Genomic DNA, 19,553 nt, shown 5'->3' with positions numbered 1-19,553 from the left:
CTTGTAAGTCTGTCTTCCTCACGGAGCCCAGCGATCCTCTTAGGATGCTGAAAGACTCCCAGGAGCTGAAGTATCAAGGGCTGCAACCCATACGACAGGACCTCATCAAACCCCTAATCTGGGCGCTCTCAAGAAATGACTTTGACCACCCGCCAAATCAACCAGGATGCGAAAGGCTTCTTAGCCTTCCGTACAACCCATAAAACAATATTAAAAACATTTCAAGAGACAGATTAAAAAGGATATTGGAATTAGGGAAGTGTAGTGGTAGAACCCTCACCCACTACTGCACTCGCTGCTACGAATGGACCCAGTGTGTAGCAGTCCTCATAAAGAGTCTGGACATCTTTCAAGTAAAATGACGCGAACACTGACTTGCTTCTCCAAAAGGTAGCGTCCATGATACTTTGCAGAGATCTATTTTGCTTGAAGGCCACGGAGGTTGCTATAGCTCTAATCTCGTGCGTCTTAACCTTAAGCAAAGATCGGTCTTCCTCACTCAAGTGGGAATGGGCTTCTCGTATTAAAAATCTGATAAAATATGACATAGTATTCTTTGACATAGGTAAGGATGGTTTCTTAACCGAACACCATAACGCTTCAGATTTACCTCGTAAAGGCTTAGTACGAGCTAAATAGAACTTAAGAGCTCTAACGGGACATAATACTCTCTCTAGTTCTTTGCCTACGATCTCTGATAAGCAAGGAATATCAAAAGATTTAGGCCAAGGACGAGAAGGCAGTTCATTCTTGGCCAGGAAACCAAGTTGAAGAGAACAAGTGGCTTTTTCTGTCGAAAAACCGATGTTCTTGCTGAAGGCATGAAGCTCACTGACTCTTTTAGCCGAGGCCAAGCACACCAGGAAAAGAGTCTTAAGAGTGAGATCCTTCAGGGAGGCTGAATGTAAAGGCTCAAACCTGTCTGACATGAGGAACCTTAGGACCACGTCTAAGTTCCATCCAGGAGTAGCCAAACGACGTTCCTTAGAAGTCTCAAAAGACTTGAGGAGATCTTGTAGATCTTTATCGTTGGAAAGATCTAAGCCTCTATGCCGGAAGACCGAAGCCAACATGCTCCTGTAGCCCTTGATCGTGGAAGCTGAAAGGGAGCGAACCTTTCTCAGGTATAAGAGAAAATCAGCGATTTGGGCTACAGAGGTACTGGACGAGGATACAGATACTGACTTGCACCAGTCTCGGAAGATTTCCCACTTCGATTGGTATACTCTAATGGTAGAAGCTCTCCTCGCTCTTGCAATCGCACTGGCTGCCTCCTTCGAAAAGCCTCTAGCTCTAGAGAGTCTTTCGATAGTCTGAAGGCAGTCAGACGAAGAGCGTGGAGGCCTTGGTGTACCTTTTTTACATGGGGCTGACGTAACAGGTCTACTCTTAGAGGAAGACTTCTTGGAAAGTCTACCAGCCATCGAAGTACCTCGGTGAACCATTCTCTCGCGGGCCAGAGGGGAGCAACTAACGTCAACCTTGTCCCTTCGTGAGAGGCGAACTTCTGCAGTACCTTGTTGACAATCTTGAATGGTGGGAATGCATATAGGTCTAGATGAGACCAATCTAGAAGAAAAGCGTCTATATGTATTGCTGCTGGGTCTGGGACTGGAGAGCAATAGATTGGAAGCCTCTTGGTCATCGAGGTTGCAAAGAGGTCTATGGTGGGTTGACCCCAAGTCGCCCAAAGCCTCTTGCACACGTCCTTGTGGAGGGTCCATTCTGTAAGAATTACCTGACCCTTCCGACTGAGGCAATCTGCTAAGACGTTCAAGTCGCCCTGGATAAACCTCGTTACCAGGGAGATGCCTCGATCTCTTGACCAAATGAGCAGGTCCCTTGCGATCTCGTACAGTGTCAGGGAGTGGGTGCCTCCTTGCTTGGAAATGTATGCCAAGGCTGTGGTATTGTCCGAGTTGATCTCCACCACTTTGTTTCGAAGGAGACTCTCGAAGTTCATCAAGGCCAGGTGGACTGCCAAAAGCTTCTTGCCGTTGATGTGCATGCTCCTCTGACTTGAGGTCCACAGACCTGAGCATTCCCGACCGTCCAGGGTCGCACCCCAACCCAAATCCGATGCGTCTGAGAATAGAACGTGGTTTGGTTTCTGAACTGCTAGGGGAAGTCCCTCTCTTAGACTGATATTGTCTTTCCACCAATTCAGGCATGCCTTTACTGTTTCGGAAATCGGGATTGAGACCGCCTTTAGCGTCTTGTCCTTTTTCCAGTGAAAAGCTAGATGGAACTGGAGAGGTCGAAGGTGTAGCCTTCCTAGCGAGACAAACTGCTCCAGGGATGATAGAGTTCCTACTAGACTCATCCAATTCCTGACTGAGCAACGTGAGCCTTCCTAGCGAGACAAACTGCTCCAGGGATGATAGAGTTCCTACTAGACTCATCCAATTCCTGACTGAGCAACGTTCTCTCTTCAACATCCATTGGATTACGAGCAGGGCTTGATCTATTCGGGGGGCAGACGGAAAAGCCCGAAAAACTGGACTGCGAATCTCCATCCCTAAATACAGTATAGTTTGGGATGGAATCAGCTGGGACTTTTCCATGTTGACCAAAAGTCCCAATTCCTTGGTCAGATCCAATGTCCAATGAAGATCCTTCAGACAGCGATGACTGGACGAGGCTCTGAGAAGCCAGTCGTCCAAGTAAAGGGAGGCTCGGATTCCCGATAAATGGAGGAATTTTGCCACATTCCTCATAAGCCTCGTAAACACGAGAGGAGCAGGACTTAGGCCAAAGCACAGGGCCCGAAACTGGTACACCACATTGTCGAAAACACACCTCAGAAAAGGTTGGGAATCTGAGTAAATGGGGATGTGGAAGTATGCGTCTCTTAGGTCGAGAGAGACCATCCAGTCTCCCTTTCTGACCGCTGCTAAGACTGATTTCGTGGTCTCCATGGTAAACTTTGTCTTCGTGACAAAGACGTTCAGAGCACTGACGTCTAGCACCGGTCTCCAACCTCCTGTCTTCTTCGGTACTAGGAAGAGGCGGTTGTAAAACCCCGGTGATTGAAGGTCCGAGACTTTCACCACCGCTCCCTTCTCTAGCAAAAGAGACACTTCTAGTTTCAGGGCTTGTTTCTTTGATTCCTCTCGGTAATTGGGAGAGAGATCGATGGGGGAAGTCGCTAGAGGAGGTTTGTGTACAAATGGAATTTTGTACCCCTCTCTGAGCAACCTCACAGACTGTTGGTCTGCGCCTCTCTTCTCCCAGGCTCGCCAGAAGTTCTTGAGTCTGGCACCTACTGCTGTCTGAAGCTGCGGGCAGTCAGACTCTGCCACGTGAGGACTTGGCTCCTTTCCTCTTTCCTCTCTTTCCCTCGGCACGAGTACTTCCCCTGCTGGGAGCTCTGCCACGAAAGGGCGGAATAAACCTGGACGCCGGAGTGTCTATCCTTGGTCTTGCAAAAAAGGAAGTCGAAGGAGTCCCTTTGCGAGCAGAGGACACTACCAAGTCATGGGTGTCCTTCTGCACGAGTGACAAAGCTATGTCCTTAACCAAAAGTTCAGGGAACAAAAACTTCGATAAGGGAGCAAAGAGTAGCTCTGATCTTTGACAGGGAGTAACTCCTGCCGACAGAAAAGAGCAAAGAGACTCTCGCTTCTTAAGGACTCCTGAAGTAAAAGAGGAGGAGAGCTCATTGGATCCATCGCGGATGGCTTTATCCATGCAGGACATAATGAGTAAGGAGACATCTCTATCAGCCGATGAGATTTTCCTACTTAAGGCTCCCAAACACCAGTCAAGGAAGTTGAAAAATTCAAAAGCTCTAAAAATGCCTTTCAGCAGATGGTCAAGGTCCGAGGATGACCAACTAATCTTCGAGCGTCTCATGGCTAGGCGGCGGGGAGAGTCTACAAGGCTTGAGAAGTCGCCCTGGGCAGAGGCAGGGACTCCCAAGCCGAGAAATTCTCCCGTGGCATACCAGACGCTCGATCTAGACGAGAGTTTAGATGGGGGGAAGGCAAAGGCCGTCTTCCCCAAACTCCTCTTGGTTTCCAACCAATCGCCTAAAAGCCGTAAAGCTCTCTTGGACGAGCGAGAGAGTACAAGTTTTGTAAAGGCTGGCATGTCAGCAGGTACGCCTAAAACAACTCAGACGGCGGCGAGCGAGGAGCAACAGAGACGAAGTGTTCGGGAAACAACTCTTTAAAAATTAACATGACTTTCTTAAAGTCCATAGATGGCGGAACTGTTCTTGGTTCATCAATATCTGAAGGATGATCCTCAGGCTGAGGGTCAGCAACGTCCTCATCCGAAGGTTCCTCATCTGACAACTGATGAGAAACAAGCAAAGGGGTTGGCAATGCTTGACACGCAGCGTCCACCCGCACTGGTGCATAAGTGGCAGACCAAGACGCAGCGTCCTATAACTGCTCGACAGTCTGTGAACTGTCAACAACAACAGGTGCGTGAGGACGCACAGCGTCCATCCGAGACTGCTTAGACCGCCTAGTCTGAGCAGTCAAAACAACTCTAGACTGCGGATGTTGACGCTCAGCGTCAAAACAAGTCAACTCCGATGGTTGGCGAACGTCCTGAACGTCAACAGGCGCATCAGCAAGTTGCCTAACGTCCAAATGCGGCTGAAAATCCACACGAGACCGCATCGAGTGTGGTTCTAAACCAACTGCTAGACGTGACTTGGTTACACCAGCGTCAACAGGATGCACAAATGAACGTTTGGGTGGCTGAAGGCCAGGATCTCGATGACATAAACGGCTAGGCTTAACGGAAACCTTATCGGCATTGTAGTCTTCCATAAGGGAGGCAAGCTTAGACTGCATGTCCTGCAGTATAACCCATTTTGGGTCCACGGGATTGGGTGCGGTAACCGACGGGGTTAGCGTCTGAGACGGCACAACTTTGCCTTGCTTAGGCGGCGAGCAGTCATCCAATGACTGCAACGGGTCCGAACTGTCCCAATGACTACATCCAGGACGTTGGACCTGTCCTGAAGGGACCGACTTCCGTTTAAGAGGCCTAGAAACCTTGCTCCACGGTTTCTTGCGTGAAAAGCCTTCGGAAGACGAGGAGAAAATAGGCTCTCTCGTCTTATGGTAGGGGCGATCTTGGTGAGATACGCCTGCTACCATAGAGGGAACATCTGTTCGCTGATCAAGGCCTCTCGAACCCATAAGTCGTACGACATTACTTCTCCCCTGGGCTTGGGAGCTTGCAAGAGGTCCCGGACTAGGTGAACGACAGGCATGAACAGACGAACCCTCGGTCGCAACACTGTTCACAACACTTTGCGCACTAATCACTTTCCCACTTTCCGCCGTGGCACTATGACACTTGAGTTCCTTCACGTCAGCCATGAGTTGATTACGATCGGTTGCTAACGCTTCAACTCTTTCCCCCAAGGCATGAATAGCACGTAACATGTCTTGCATAGATGGTTCCTGAGTGCTAGAAGGGGGGTTAGGAACAACCACTACAGGGGAAGGATTAGGTTCAGGGGCATGGAGAGAGGAAAAATCTACAGACCTAGATGAACTCCTCCTTATCCTATCTCTCTCTAGCCTACGTGCATATTTATCGTATTCGAGCCAATCGAATTCCGAAAGGCCCACGCATTCCTCACACCAATCTCCCAATTGACAGGTTTTACCCCGACAATTGGAACAAACAGTATGTGGGTCGAGAGAAGCCTTTGGAAGAAGCCTATTACAGTCCCTAGCATTACACTTTCGAAATCTAGGTACTTGAGAAGGGTCAGCTATTTTGAATTAGTCAAAGAAAATTCCAAAAACAATCCAAGTCATCAACAAATAATCTGATTCAATAAAGAGTTCAAGAGTTTATGTTGAGGAAAAAACACCTGCACTGCGAAAGCTCAAACCAAAATGAAGTACTTCACCAAATATGTTGAGAAAACTCCAGGTTCTACAGCGAGTATGAATACGTCTTGTCGTCAACGTCGACAGAGAAGAATTGAAGGGTTTGTTTACATGCAAGAGTGGTATCTGGCCGACAGTTGGTGCTGGTGGGCACACCCGCAACCTTCATAGCGATCGCTCGCGAGTTTTTTGAGTGTGTTTTCTGTCGAGCCGCAGAGTTGCAGCTATTATATATTCACCGGCTAAGTTAAATATTTAAAATTTGAGGAGCAACAAAGATATCATTTGTTAGAGAGATAGAGAGAGGTAAGGAATGGGAGGTAGTGAAAAGTAGCCCACAGAGGTAGAGAGAGAGAGAGAGAGAGAGAGAGAGAGAGAGAGAGAGAGAGAGAGAGAGAGAGAGAGATAGGTAGGGAGAGAGAGCGAGAGAGAGAGAGAGAGAGAGAGAGAGAGAGAGAGAGAGAGAGAGAGAGAGAGAGAGAGAGAGAGAGAGAGAGAGAATGAATCAGCTGTTGTAATCAAATGGCGTGTTTTTGTTTCTTGAGAATTTCATCGCCACGACTATAACAACAACATACTGTACTGAACTTTACAGTATTATAGAGACTACTGTAATATGATAAAGTAAAATATTTGTAATCTATTTTATATGAAATGGGGCTATTTTTTTTGTTTAAAATTTACATTTACGTATGTAAAACAACTCTCTCTCTCTCTCTCTCTCTCTCTCTCTCTCTCTCGTAGATTGTTTTCCTGCTTTGCTACGTATGTATGATTTTATATAGATACGGTAAATAATATTTGTAATAACATATTTTATAAAAGCTTTTACTGTAATATAATTTTTTATCACTTTCATCATGCGTGTTAAATTCGTTAGTTTGTTTACTGAGCGTACTTTATGACGCCGTCGTTTCAGGCGGCGTCATAGAGAAAAACATTTCATTTGGAAGTCCTAAGAAAAATTAAGTAAAACATTAGTAATAACCAAATCAACATACTGTACTGAATAATCAATATAATCGAGGCAAAAACTAACCTATACACAGATGTGTAAATGCGTTTGTTTCTTCATTATAATCAGAGATAAACGTAAACAAAACATTGGTTGCCCTTTTTTATCGTGCTTTTTGGCGTGTTTAGGAAACGTATGATATAAAGTCGCCTTTAATATTTGTGCCTGTTTTAGTTTAGGGTACGTTAGTACATGCATTAAGTCTGTACATTAAAGGGTATTTTGTTAACAGTACTACGTACAAGGGAAGGTTTTAAAAGTCTGAATATACATGTTAAATAAATAGGTAAATATGGTGTCACTACTTCGCAGATTTTCACCTATCGCGGCCGGGTCAGGAACCTATCTACCGCGATAAACGAGGGTTCACTGTACAGTAGTCTGTTTAATACTGTAAGGTTCAGTACAGTATGTTGTTGTTATAATCGTGGCGATGAAATTCTCACGAAACAAAAACACGGCATTCAATTACAACAGCTGATTCATTCTCTCTCTCTCTCTCTCTCTCTTTGTGTTATACAATATTTACATATAGATGAAGAAACTAAAATTAGTTTTCTTAGTGTCAATTAAATACAAAACGAAAAAATTATGCCAAGTTTACATCCATTTCAATCGTTGCTAAAAATACGGTATCCGATTTCATCAGCAAACCACTATTTTTTGGGAAACATCATTTTATTCTAGAAAATTGCTACTCTTTACATAGTTAATTGCACATTAAGAAAGCGTATACTTTTGTTTTTAAATTTCGGGTGTGTTTTAAAAATCGAGTATTGTTGACTTCTTTTTGTTTTACTTTTGGCTGTGATTAGATCAGCTGACGTCTAGTTGCCGCTCATTTCTTATTCAAACCGTCTACAGTATACAGTTGATATTACATAAGCACCAATGTGTTATAACCTATAAAATTTTTTTTGTTTATTACATTTAAAACAACACACACACTCTCTCTCTCTCTCTCTCTGTGGGCTACTTTTCACTACCTCCCATTCCTTACCTCTCTCTCTCTAACAAATGATATCTTTGTTGCTCCTCTAAGTTTCATTTATATTGAAAATCAATCATGATTCAATTTTCCTTACTTTCTCCAATCTCGCACCATCGGTCACATCGCGGTATTTTTGAAATTTCCGGAAAATCCGCGATATATGTATATACATCGTTATGAAAAAAATCCGCGAAGTGGTGAATCCGCGATGGTCGAACCGCGAAGTAGCAAGGGTTCACTTATGAATGAATTATAAATAGGAAAAAGAAGAAATGAAACCGTGGTAAGTGAAGAACAATTTGAGTTTATGCCAGGAAAGGGACCAGTAGATGCAATTTCTGCATTAAGGCAAACAATGGAAAAATATGTAGAAAGACAGAGGGGACTACATCTGGTTTTTATTGATTTGGGTGAAGCATATGATCGGGTACCTAGGCAAGAGGTATGGCGATGTATGAGATGGACTGATTCATTGATCTGGAGTTTTCTGGCATCCTGACATCGAAGATCATGGACGCCAATATCATTTATTATAAATAAAGAACGAAATGAAATTAAATCTAAAACCATAAAAGCAAAGATGTCCTCATAAAAGTTAAATAGCTTTCAGAAGACCTGCTTTTGAAATAAATCCAAAAATACTGTTAGCATACTATAGTACAACACATCTTTCCCAAGAATCTTGGCAAGGATGAACCTGCCATCCTCCCCTCAAGCCTCAAACATATCTATTTCTTAATATGCTAAAAGTGGGGCATTCGGTCAACAAGTGCCTCACTGTCAGGGGTACCAAACAGTCATAGCAATGTGGTTGGTGTTGGCCAGTCATCAGAAACTTGTGTATAAAGCAAGTGTGACCAATGCGAAGACGAAAGTAGTCTCCCACTTTAAGGGCATCATTTTATTCGTCCTAGGAGATTAATTATTTCTCTCATCTTATTTCCATCTAAGCTATCGTAATGCTGTTACCAATTATTATAAAACAAACTCTTAATGCTTGGTTTATTTCCATCTAAGCTATCGTAATGCTGTTACCAATTATTATAAAACAAACTCTTAATGCTAGGTAAGACGTCATAATAGATGATGAGGATCCATCTTAAGGTCTGATTTTTCGTCTAGACCATGTGTGCGCTATGGGGCACGATCACCAAGCTCAACCTTATATGAAAATTCTGTCCAAGAAACGATACACTCTTTTGAACATTATAGTGCATGAGAGGAAGTTATCAGAGGACTCTTCTACTGAAGAGAGACCATTTTGCAATGCATGCGAGTCTACTTTATTTTTTGAAGGTTTGCCTCAACCTATTTTGAACGACTCCAGCAACCCAGTCTTGGAAGGAATATGTGCGCGCTTTATGCTGTCAACTAGCGACTGTTCCCATTGGGAACTCATGGCACCCTTTTCGCACTTGTGTGAATGGGAAGCCACTGGTTGGGCACAGACGCGTTCTCTTTTCCCCTCTGGGAAATGGGTAGCCACTGGAGACACTACATGCGAAGGAGAGGTCGAAATGGCCTTGGGTGGGAAGGGGGATGTAAGCACTTGTTCTCTTTCCCAGTTGTCGTCATGTCAGTGGGGATCACAGGACTACTGAAGGTGAGGACGTGTCAACGGCACCTACAGTAGACTGGGCCAGGTAGAGGGGGGGGGGGGGTTACGTCGAGCAATACTTCTGCTGCAACAAATGTAGCAGCAATGGGAGACCCAAAAGTCCTAATAAGGCTTAAAGAAGGTCACAGCATCTTCAGAGCTAAAGACATGGGCTTTCCAATGTCAGGCTTGCTACGGATTGAAGGACAGAGTTCACCTGATCCATGTAGGCATCAAGCAAAACCACCTCCCACCACGGAAGATGTGGGTCCTTCTGTAGCATAAACTAGGGCAAAAGAAGATATCTAACATTTATTTGGCCTCGAGAAAGGCAAAATAAAAAGCCATGCTTTGCCTTCCGTCACCTGCTATATTTTACCAATTTGTGGTGACGACCTTTCATTACACTCCTCGCAGGGTGAAGACCGTGAGCAAGGAGCGACGCAAGAATAAGGGTCGACATTACTTCTACTCATGAGGGTGCCGCACTCTCGGGCAGCGACTCCACGGTAGGACCTCATGCCCTCACATGTTTCTCCATTCGAGAAATAGAAAAAACACTCAATAAAGAGAAAAGTTAAAGCAGCCAACTTTGGAAGACTGTGACTACATCCATAATGCTCTGAGGCTAAAGTTAAAAGTGGTTTATCGTCAGTAACAACCGACGCCTTGTTACAATCTTTAACAGACGAGTTTCCAGATTTGCTGAAATCATCCACCTGTTAAAAGGACGAGGGTTTGCATCCGCGTAGGAACTAAAAACCAGACAACTTACTGAAGTGAGAACTTTAGGTTACTGAAATAAAATTATGGCAATGACTTAAAAAAATAATCAATGCACAAGGAGCATTGAAAAACAACAACTTTATAAGAGAGCAGAAATTCATTTTAATTTGTCGTAGGTCCACTCTTGAATAACTTATTGGGTCTCTTCTTTCTTGAAAAAGACTTGAATGCTATGCAGTGATTCCTAAATGCAGCTTTGCTTGAATTACCTGTAAAAACATGAAAGGTTTTAAAAAGTGGCCATATTTCATCATTCACAATCAATTTTTCTTATTAGCCAAACAGTATTACTAAACAGAAAACCATTTCACAATAAACAGGCTGGCAATTGTTACTTATATAAGATTAGAGTACATGAGAGATTAACTATCAAAAATCTAGCAAAGAATATGGAATCAATTAAGTTATCAGCTTCAAACACTTTATGTCCTTTAGCTAAAAAAATACATATTCTGTAAAAGTTAAGGAAAAAATCTACTATAAATCAAATCAACATAAGCATCAACAAGAATCACAAACAGGAAAGATGAGGTTAAAAAAGCATTAAAAAATATACCAATTCTTAATACGAGGTCAACTTCACACGGAACTTATAACAAGCAGTGATAAATAAGGGGAATGACCACAGCTATTATTATTATTAATTGCCAAGCTACAAGCTGAGTTGGAAAAGCAGGATGCTATACGCCCAGGGGCTACAACAAGGAAAATAGCCCAGTGAGGAAAGGAAGCAAGGAAAAATAAAAATATTTTAAGAACAGTAACATTAAAATAAACATCTACATAAACTATAAAAACTTAATGAGAAGAGGAGGAAAAGAAATAAGATAGAATAGTCTGCCCAAGTGTACCCTCAAACAAGAGAACCCAAGACATTGGAAGACCATGGTACAGAGGCTATGGCATTACCCACGAATACAGAACAATGGTCATAAAATAGCAGTTGAGTTGTAACCTAAAAAAATGTAGAAAATAATCGTTGCTGTTTTCTATATAAATTGAGTAAATGCCCACCTCAGAGATGAGTAAAATCAGCCATAATTATAAAGGACTGTTCCTACAACAAAAACCTTTTATTCAACACTCAGATGGCTAAGGGAATGCCGAACAGAGGTAAAACTAAAGGGGCCCTCAGTAGAGCGCAGACCTCCGCCGCCGCAGCAGTTTATTTCTCGACCTTGACCTTTGACCTTGACATGTATCAATTGATGTGGATTTTCATATACTCAACTATGAACCAAGTTTGAAGTACCTGTGACAACGATGTCCAAACTTATGGCTGATTACGAGAGTTGGACATTTTGCTTGACCATGACCTTAGACTGAATTTCCAAAATTTAATAATTTTCAGGATTTTACATTCAAGTTAATCACTGATAGTTTCATTATTCTAAGATTAAAATTATGGCTAGGAAGCACACACAAACAGGGGCTAAAACATAACCTTCCAAACTTTATTGGCAGAGGTGAAAAAAAAGTCATATCCTTTTTGAGCATGTAACTACAGAGGTTAATTTTAACATCATTCAATGCACTGCAGAGACACATTTTCATTGATTTAATATTCAAACTTAATTGACATACGTACCCAGATGTCATTTACATATCTTAACACTAGGGCATCGATTTATTCAACAGTTTACTTCCGGCACTCAGTTTCATACCAAGTAATATTTACTCACAAACAATGACATACGGTAGCTTGAAAGTTTTTTTTTAATGGCGTCTGCTTTTAAATGCCCGCTAAGTCATGACCTGGATGTTGTTTTAAATGACCATTCTTCGCCCCCCCCTCCCCCTTTCAGTTCCATCTGTTACAAGAGGATGTCTCCCCAGAGGGACATTCAATCTACAGTATTACAGGAATTTATTGTAAATTCATCTACTTAAGTATTTAACTAAATGGGCACTCAGTAAAGAGCATGCCTTTGCCATGCAGTCTTGCTTTGCTCTAACTCCACTGCGTCCTTATGCTTTTGACGTATTTTCTTCAACATCTATTGGATTTGTCCTTGGATCATACCCCACATATCCACCAATGTTTGTTGAAATTGATTCTGTAGTTTTTGTGAAATGTTCACAAACAAATTATTTGCCATGTAATTAACATTGTGATCATTTCAAAGTACAGTACTGCTGTGAACCTCTACTTTATCCAAAATTATACAAATTCCTCCTTGAGTACTACCCAACACAACTACAAACTTTGGTCAAAATTGGAACCGAACTTTGTGTAAAATTGCTCAGAAACAAATGACGGCAGAGGGAATCCATAACATTCGCAAAATCTTTGATTTTGGCGATGACGATTATTCAATTTTTATAATTTTGCTCCCTAAAATGTACAACATTGCTGTTCCTGTTCAAAACATACCATATATAGCATATAAATAATCACCGAAAGTGACCCAGGGGGTGGTGTCCACAGCACATCCGTGTGCCGCTTGCCAGAACATAGGAGCAGTGAGATTACACCTATTTGCAAGCAAAGTGAGCCACGGCCGACCAAAAACCATTAGAAGGGCACAAGTGAATCATAGAAAATTGTGATACTTTTAATTATCATCCACTTACATGGACCTTATATTATTCCAACTGGTTATCTTGTGTTTATTTTGTATTTCTGACCTTTATTATTGCTGCAAATCACTCATTTTTGGCCTTTCCTCACCCCCAAAAAACCAGGTTTCTGACTGGTGTCCCCTGTAATTGTCTTTGTACAAAGAGGGTCCAAAAACTCATGAATGGGTGGTTTGCCCCAAGAATCAAAGTTAGAAATGCATAAAACACAAGATAAGAGAGTAGGAAAAATATATGGTTCATGTATTTTGGCTAGAAATTAAAGTATCAGTTCAATTTTGCCTTTCCAGTTCACCAGTCAGGGACGTTACCACACCGGCCACAGCAACTCTGTAGCTCTATTATTTTCCTTTTCTCGTCGCTAAGTTCTGGACAGTAAAGAATGAAATGAAAGAGGTCTTCAGTTTCTGCCCCCCCCCCCACACACACAGTTCACATCCTGTCCTTGCTACGGACTCATGTCTATCATTTCTAATATTTACCATTTTCAGCAATCCATTAAGGTAAAGGACACAGCAAATGAAGTAGGGTTAGGTAGGGAGTACCCTACAGTAAGTTAGGACGTATCCACTAAGCCAAGAGACTTGGCAATCAATGTAGGGTTAGGTGGGCATGCCTTAGGTTAGGACATCCTCTCCACTTATTACAACTCTGGCATAACGGCAATTAGACATTTTCTATGCTACTACCAACGATTTTTCTATACCCCTAACAGTAACATACTTTATAAATACCTTAAAATATTCTATTTTTCCTTATTTCCTTTCTTCACTGGGTTATTTTCCCTGTTGGAGCCCCTGGGAGCATCCTGCTTTTCCCACTGAGGTTATAGCTTAGCAAATAATTATAATAATTATAATGTAAGGACACCGATCCCTTCGTCGTCCAGAAAATCGACAAACTACTTATTTATTTAAGTTCTCTCTTCGCCACACTGTGGTGTCCTATGTATATATATTCCGCTCTACCAGAGCTTCATTTTGATATATGCATCGTTTCATGACATGTTTTTGTTAACCCATAATTCGGAAAATTTACAGTTTCATCCATTATGGGAAATCTATTATAATAATATATTTCCTGAGTAAAGCAAGTCATTTGTAGTATTTCTGTAAAATATTATCTGTCGCAAATGCCTAGTTCTTTATATATCGACGATCAAACTCACGCTACTCATGTCTTCCTCCTAGATTTTTTCTAAGTCTGTTGTTATTGTTGACTGTGTCTTGTATTTACTTAAATGAGCCCTGTAACCACTATAATCCGCAGACAAACTAGTCCACTATAAAGTCTTACACGTTTGGCCAATCACAGCGCCTATCCACTATGACGTCATACATGTTTGGCCAATCACAGCGCGACAATACATCTTTCCCATGCATTTCATTTCGTTCTTAGAAATGGAGGCAGTAGCAAGCACGTCATCTCATGTTGCACAAGAAGTTGAAATTCCATCTTTTTGTCCTGACTGTTTCCTAACTTGCAATGAATTTGTTGTAAGTTATTCGGGGATTATTGAAAACCTAGTGGATTTGTGCCAGAGACACAATTTAATTTTACAAAATCAAAATTGGCCTGCATGTCAAGGAACCTTCACAACGGCTTCACGTTTTCCTCAAAGCAGCAACACATCTTGATGAACCAACAGTTTAAGGTAAGCTTCATTAATTTATAGAGTATATTATAATGGTGATAGTATAACGATGTATGCAGCAGTACCATCACTTTGGATTTGGTTTGATGGATGTGTTAGGTAGTAGCTGTAAGGAGGGGTGGCCTCGCAGCGGTAGGCCTAGGTAGGGGTACAGGGCCCTAGGTTAGGTGGTTGTATTAGGTTCGGTAGTGTCCCAAAATTCACTGTGACCTTAAGGGGGGTCGCAGGGGGGGGGGAGCCCCTCCCCCCCCGGTAGGCCTAGGTAGGGGTAAGGGGCCCCTAGGTAGGGGTAAGGGGCCCCTAGGTAGGGGTACAGGGCCCCTAGGTAGGGGTACAGAGCCCCTAGGCTAGGTTAGGTGGGTTTATTAGGTTCAGTAGTGCCCTGAAAATCACTGTGGCCTTAAGGGGGGGTCGCAGGGGGGCGGAGCCCCCCCCCCGGTAGGGCTAGATAGGGGTATAGGGGGAGGGGTGGTGGAAGGATAAGTATTCATTTATTGCAAATATCATTTGACGCCCCCCCCCACCCAAAACTCCGGTTCCCACCTGGTGTCCCCCATAATTGTTGGGATGAAGTAGGGTCTTTCTGCATTCTAGAACAACTTAGTAAATCTCTAAATCGGATGGTTTGCGGTCAAAATAAACATTAAATTCGTTGGAACTACACTATTTCTGATGCAACAAATATATTTTTAATCCAGTTTCCCCATAATGGATGAAACTGTAAATTTACCCATAATACATATATTTGTAAGTGTAAGAAAACACATATATTTTGGCGGGCACTTCAATCTAACTTGGCGCCAATGTAATCCTACGTTTCCGTCCGCACTTTATGTATTTCCGTGCGCATTCAAATAAAGTATCAGTTGATCTTGGTGACGCTTGTCTCACTGTCCTCACAACTGGTGACCCCGGAGTTGAAAGTAGCATCAGCGGTTTTGGCTTTGCCATTAACGGGCTTATTACGGCCGTGCTACCTTCTACATACTCCGTTACCTTAGGCAAGAACCTGCCTTTGGTTCTCCCACACTTCGGTGAACGTAAGGCAGTAGGATGAGCTTAACCGACATATCAACCTCTCACCTCTTCACCGACTCCTCGTCTGGCCACGATGCAGGAAGCAACACGCCCATCGCACCCAACGGCCTCGCCTCCACGCCCAAAGTCAAACTGCCGCCCTTTTCTCAACACAACACCGCTTCCTGGTTCCTGAGAGCGGACGTACTCTTCCGCGTCGCTAGACTCAGCGACTCCTGCGCCAAGGCTGACATCGTTCTCACCTCCATACCTGAAGAAGTATTCGACAAGATTTCCCCATGGCTCGACGCCCAGGCCGGCCAAGTTTCATACGACGACCTGAGAACGAAACTCATCGGTATCTAATCCCTCTCCGTCTCAGCAAGGGCGCAGAAAGTACTGGACCTCGCCGGCAAGCCCATGGGTGACACCTCTCCTGTCGAGGCGTGGGACGAGCTAACCGGCCTGCTCATGCTCCCCGAAACAGACAGCAACGGCCGACGACGTGAGATTAGCTTATCTCGCGAGATCTTTCTTCGACGCCTACCACAGGACGTACGGGCCCAATTGACAAACGCCGACACGCTCCCGATGAACGAACTCCTGTCAAAGGCTCAGAAGCTCCACGAGGCCTTCAAAGCATCTCGCCTCGGAGCATCATCGTCAACACCGCCTCCGTTCTCCTCCTTCAGCAGCTGCTCTTCCATAGACTCCTCGGCAATGGCCCTCGAGGACGACGAGATTAACATTCTATCAAGAAAGAAACCACCGCAACCGACGCGACCAAACCCTAGGCCTAACCCAGCATGGTGCTTCTACCACCAACAGTTCGGCAGTGACGCCAAGAAATGTAGAGCACCATGCAGTTTCCCTAGAAGATGGCGCCAGAAGCATCCACCTGCCACCATCGCGGCTGCAGTTAACCATAACAAGATTGGTTTCTGTATCCTCGATACCATTTCCAACCGTAGACTCATGGTGGACACCGGCGCAATGCAGTCAACGTTCCCTCCTTCGAAGTCCGACCTAGACCGTGGTCCCGACAAAAACGCTCCCTCACTCATCGCCGCCAACGGATCTCCCATACGGTGCTATGGAATCAAGACCCTCAAGATATCTATCATGGGCCGTTCGTATTCTTGGCCCTTCGTTATCGCCGACGTCAATCGCCCCCTCCTGGGTGCGGATTTCCTCGCCCACCATGGACTCCTCGTCGATGTCGCTAACAGACGTCTCATCGACACGGGAACCTGCCAGTCTCGCGCCCTAGAACACAGCCCTGCAACAATGTCCGTATCCGCCGTAACAATGCACCCCTACGCCGACCTCCTACGAGAGTTTCCCCGAGGTTTTCAAGCCCGAGCTCCGACACTCGCCAGGCTCCCCGTCCAAGCATGGCATCTACCACCACATCACAACGACAGGACCTCCCACTCACGCCAGATTCCGCCGCCTCAGAAACTGAAGGATGCCAAACGCGCCTTCGAGGACATGGAACGCATGGGTATCTGTAAGAAAGCATCGAGCCCCTGGGCATCACCCCTGCACATGGTTAAAAAGCCGGACGGGTCCTGGAGACCTTGCGGCGACTACAGGCGCCTCAACCTCATCACAACGCCCGATCACTACCCACTGCCCAACATGCAGGACCTAACGAACGTGTTGCACGGCGCAAAGTTTTTTACCAAGATGGACCTTCTCAAGTCTTACTTCCAGGTCCCCGTATTCCCGGAAGATATCCCAAAAACTGCCATTGTAACGCCGTTCGGATCCTACACCTTCGCATACTCAACCTTCGGTCTACGCAACGCCGGGGCAACCTTCCAACGACTAATGGATAGCATTCTGGGTGACCTACCTTTCTGCGTCTGCTACGTCGACGACATCCTGATATTCTCGAAAACCAAGGAGGAACACCGGGGACACATCCGCACTGTCCTAAAGCGCCTACAGGAGAATGGCCTAGTCGTACGCTTCGACAAATGTACGTTCGGTGCGGAGGGAGTGGATTTCCTTGGTCACCGTGTATCCTCGCGCGGGGTAAAACCCATGACAACCAAAGTCGACGCCATCAAAAAGTTCCCAATACCTACGACCATTCGCCAACTTCAGGAGTTCTTGGGAATAGTCAATTACTACACGCGCTTCATCCCCAACATCGCACAAACCCTGTCATTCCTCGACGACGTCCTGAAAGGAAAAGCAAAAAAACTCGAGTGGGGCTTGCCCCAGCAACAGGCATTTGCTCGGACGAAGGATGCCCTTGCGAATGCCACCACCCTGGCTCATTTCGACGACGACGCGCCCCTGCGACTAACGACCGACGCCAGCAACGTCGCCTGCGGGGCTGTGCTTGAGCAACTCGTCGATGGTTCTCCTCGACCGCTGGCATATTTCCGCAAGAAATTGAAACCCGCCGAAACAAGATACAGCACCTTCGCTAGGGAACTCCTCGCCGTCCGCCACTTCAGGCACATCTTGGAGGGTACCCCCTTCACGATTGCAACGGATCACCAACCCCTCGTCCACGCCTTCACGAAATCAACGGACGCATGGTCATCCCGACAACAACGTCATCTCGCATCAATCGCCGAATTCGGGTGCACCATACGTTACGTCCCAGGAAAGAAAAACCCAGTCGCGGACGCCCTTTCAAGGATTGAAATTGACGCGATCCACCTGGGAATCGACTACGCCAATCTTGGATTCGAACAACACCCCGACCAAGAAGCGCAGGTTCACCTGACGGAGCCATCCACGCTCAAGATAAGTGCGGTTCCCCTCGGACCAGCAGGAGTAACTATTCTTTGCAACACCAGCACGGGCCGCCCTCGTCCCTGGGTACCAGCCTCCTGCAGAAGGAAAATATTCGATATCATCCATGGACTTTCGCACCTCTCAGGACGCACCACCGCTCGCCTTCTGTCTGAAAAGTTTGTCTGGCCAGGGATAAAAAAGGACGCCCGGGAATGGGCGAGGTCATGCATCAACTGCCAGTCAAGCAAGGTCAGCCGTCACACCGAATCGGGGGTGGGCGATTTTCCCCGGCCAAAAAGACGTTTCGGACATATACACATCGACGTCGTGGGACCATTGCCCCCTTCTGGATCAGCTCGCTACCTACTTACGATCATCGATCGCTCCACGAGGTGGTTGGAGGCATCGCCGATGACCGAAGCTACGACTCAAGCATGTGCCGAAGCCCTCCTGTCAAGCTGGGTGAGCAGGTTTGGCGTTCCTGACGACATCACGACTGACAGAGGCCCCGCTTTCCTCTCAGAAATATGGCTGGCTTTGGCGAACCTGATGGGGACGACGCTCCACAGCACCACGGCATACAACCCCGCGGCAAACGGCATGGTCGAAAGAACGCACCGCGCCCTCAAGGCGTCCCTGATGGCGAGCTGCACCGACGGGGACTGGAAATCACGACTTCCTTGGGTACTCCTCGGCCTTCGCACCGCCCCTCGCGCAGACGGCGAACCTTCGCCCGCCGAAAAAGTTTACGGGGAAGCGCTCGCAGTTCCTGGCGAATTCTTTCCCTCATCAGCCGACGACACGCAGCTGGATCACCTAAGGGACATCGCCAGGAAGTTCAGGCCGTGTCTCAAAACTTACCAGGACAGAACCAAGCACTTCAAGCCAAAAAGTCTGGATGACTGCAAGTATGTTTTCGTCCGTGTCGACGCTCATCGACAACCACTGACTAGACCTTATCGAGGTCCCTACCGGGTTATTAAAAAGACAACGAAAGCCTTCCTTCTCGACGTCCATGGCCAAGAGGACTGGGTCTCTATAGACCGCGTGAAACCAGCGTTTCTCGAAGGAAGCGACACCCCCCCCGGCGGGACCTGGCAGACCCAGAGTTCCGCCACAAAACAAGCCGCCCAATGAAAGAAAAATCATTAAACGATGTCAAGAGGAAGAGATCCTTACACCGACCGCCAGCCCGCCCCTCCGTTCAAAAACAAGAGGAACCCTCCGACGCCCGAAGAGATACGAAGATTGATCATCAGCCCTCTACGCCGCCCGATGTCTTGGGGGGGGGG

The sequence above is a fragment of the Palaemon carinicauda genome, chromosome 5 (genome assembly GCF_036898095.1).
Source record: "Palaemon carinicauda isolate YSFRI2023 chromosome 5, ASM3689809v2, whole genome shotgun sequence".
Lineage (NCBI taxonomy): Eukaryota > Metazoa > Arthropoda > Malacostraca > Decapoda > Palaemonidae > Palaemon > Palaemon carinicauda.
Note: the sequence above shows the minus strand (reverse complement) of the source record.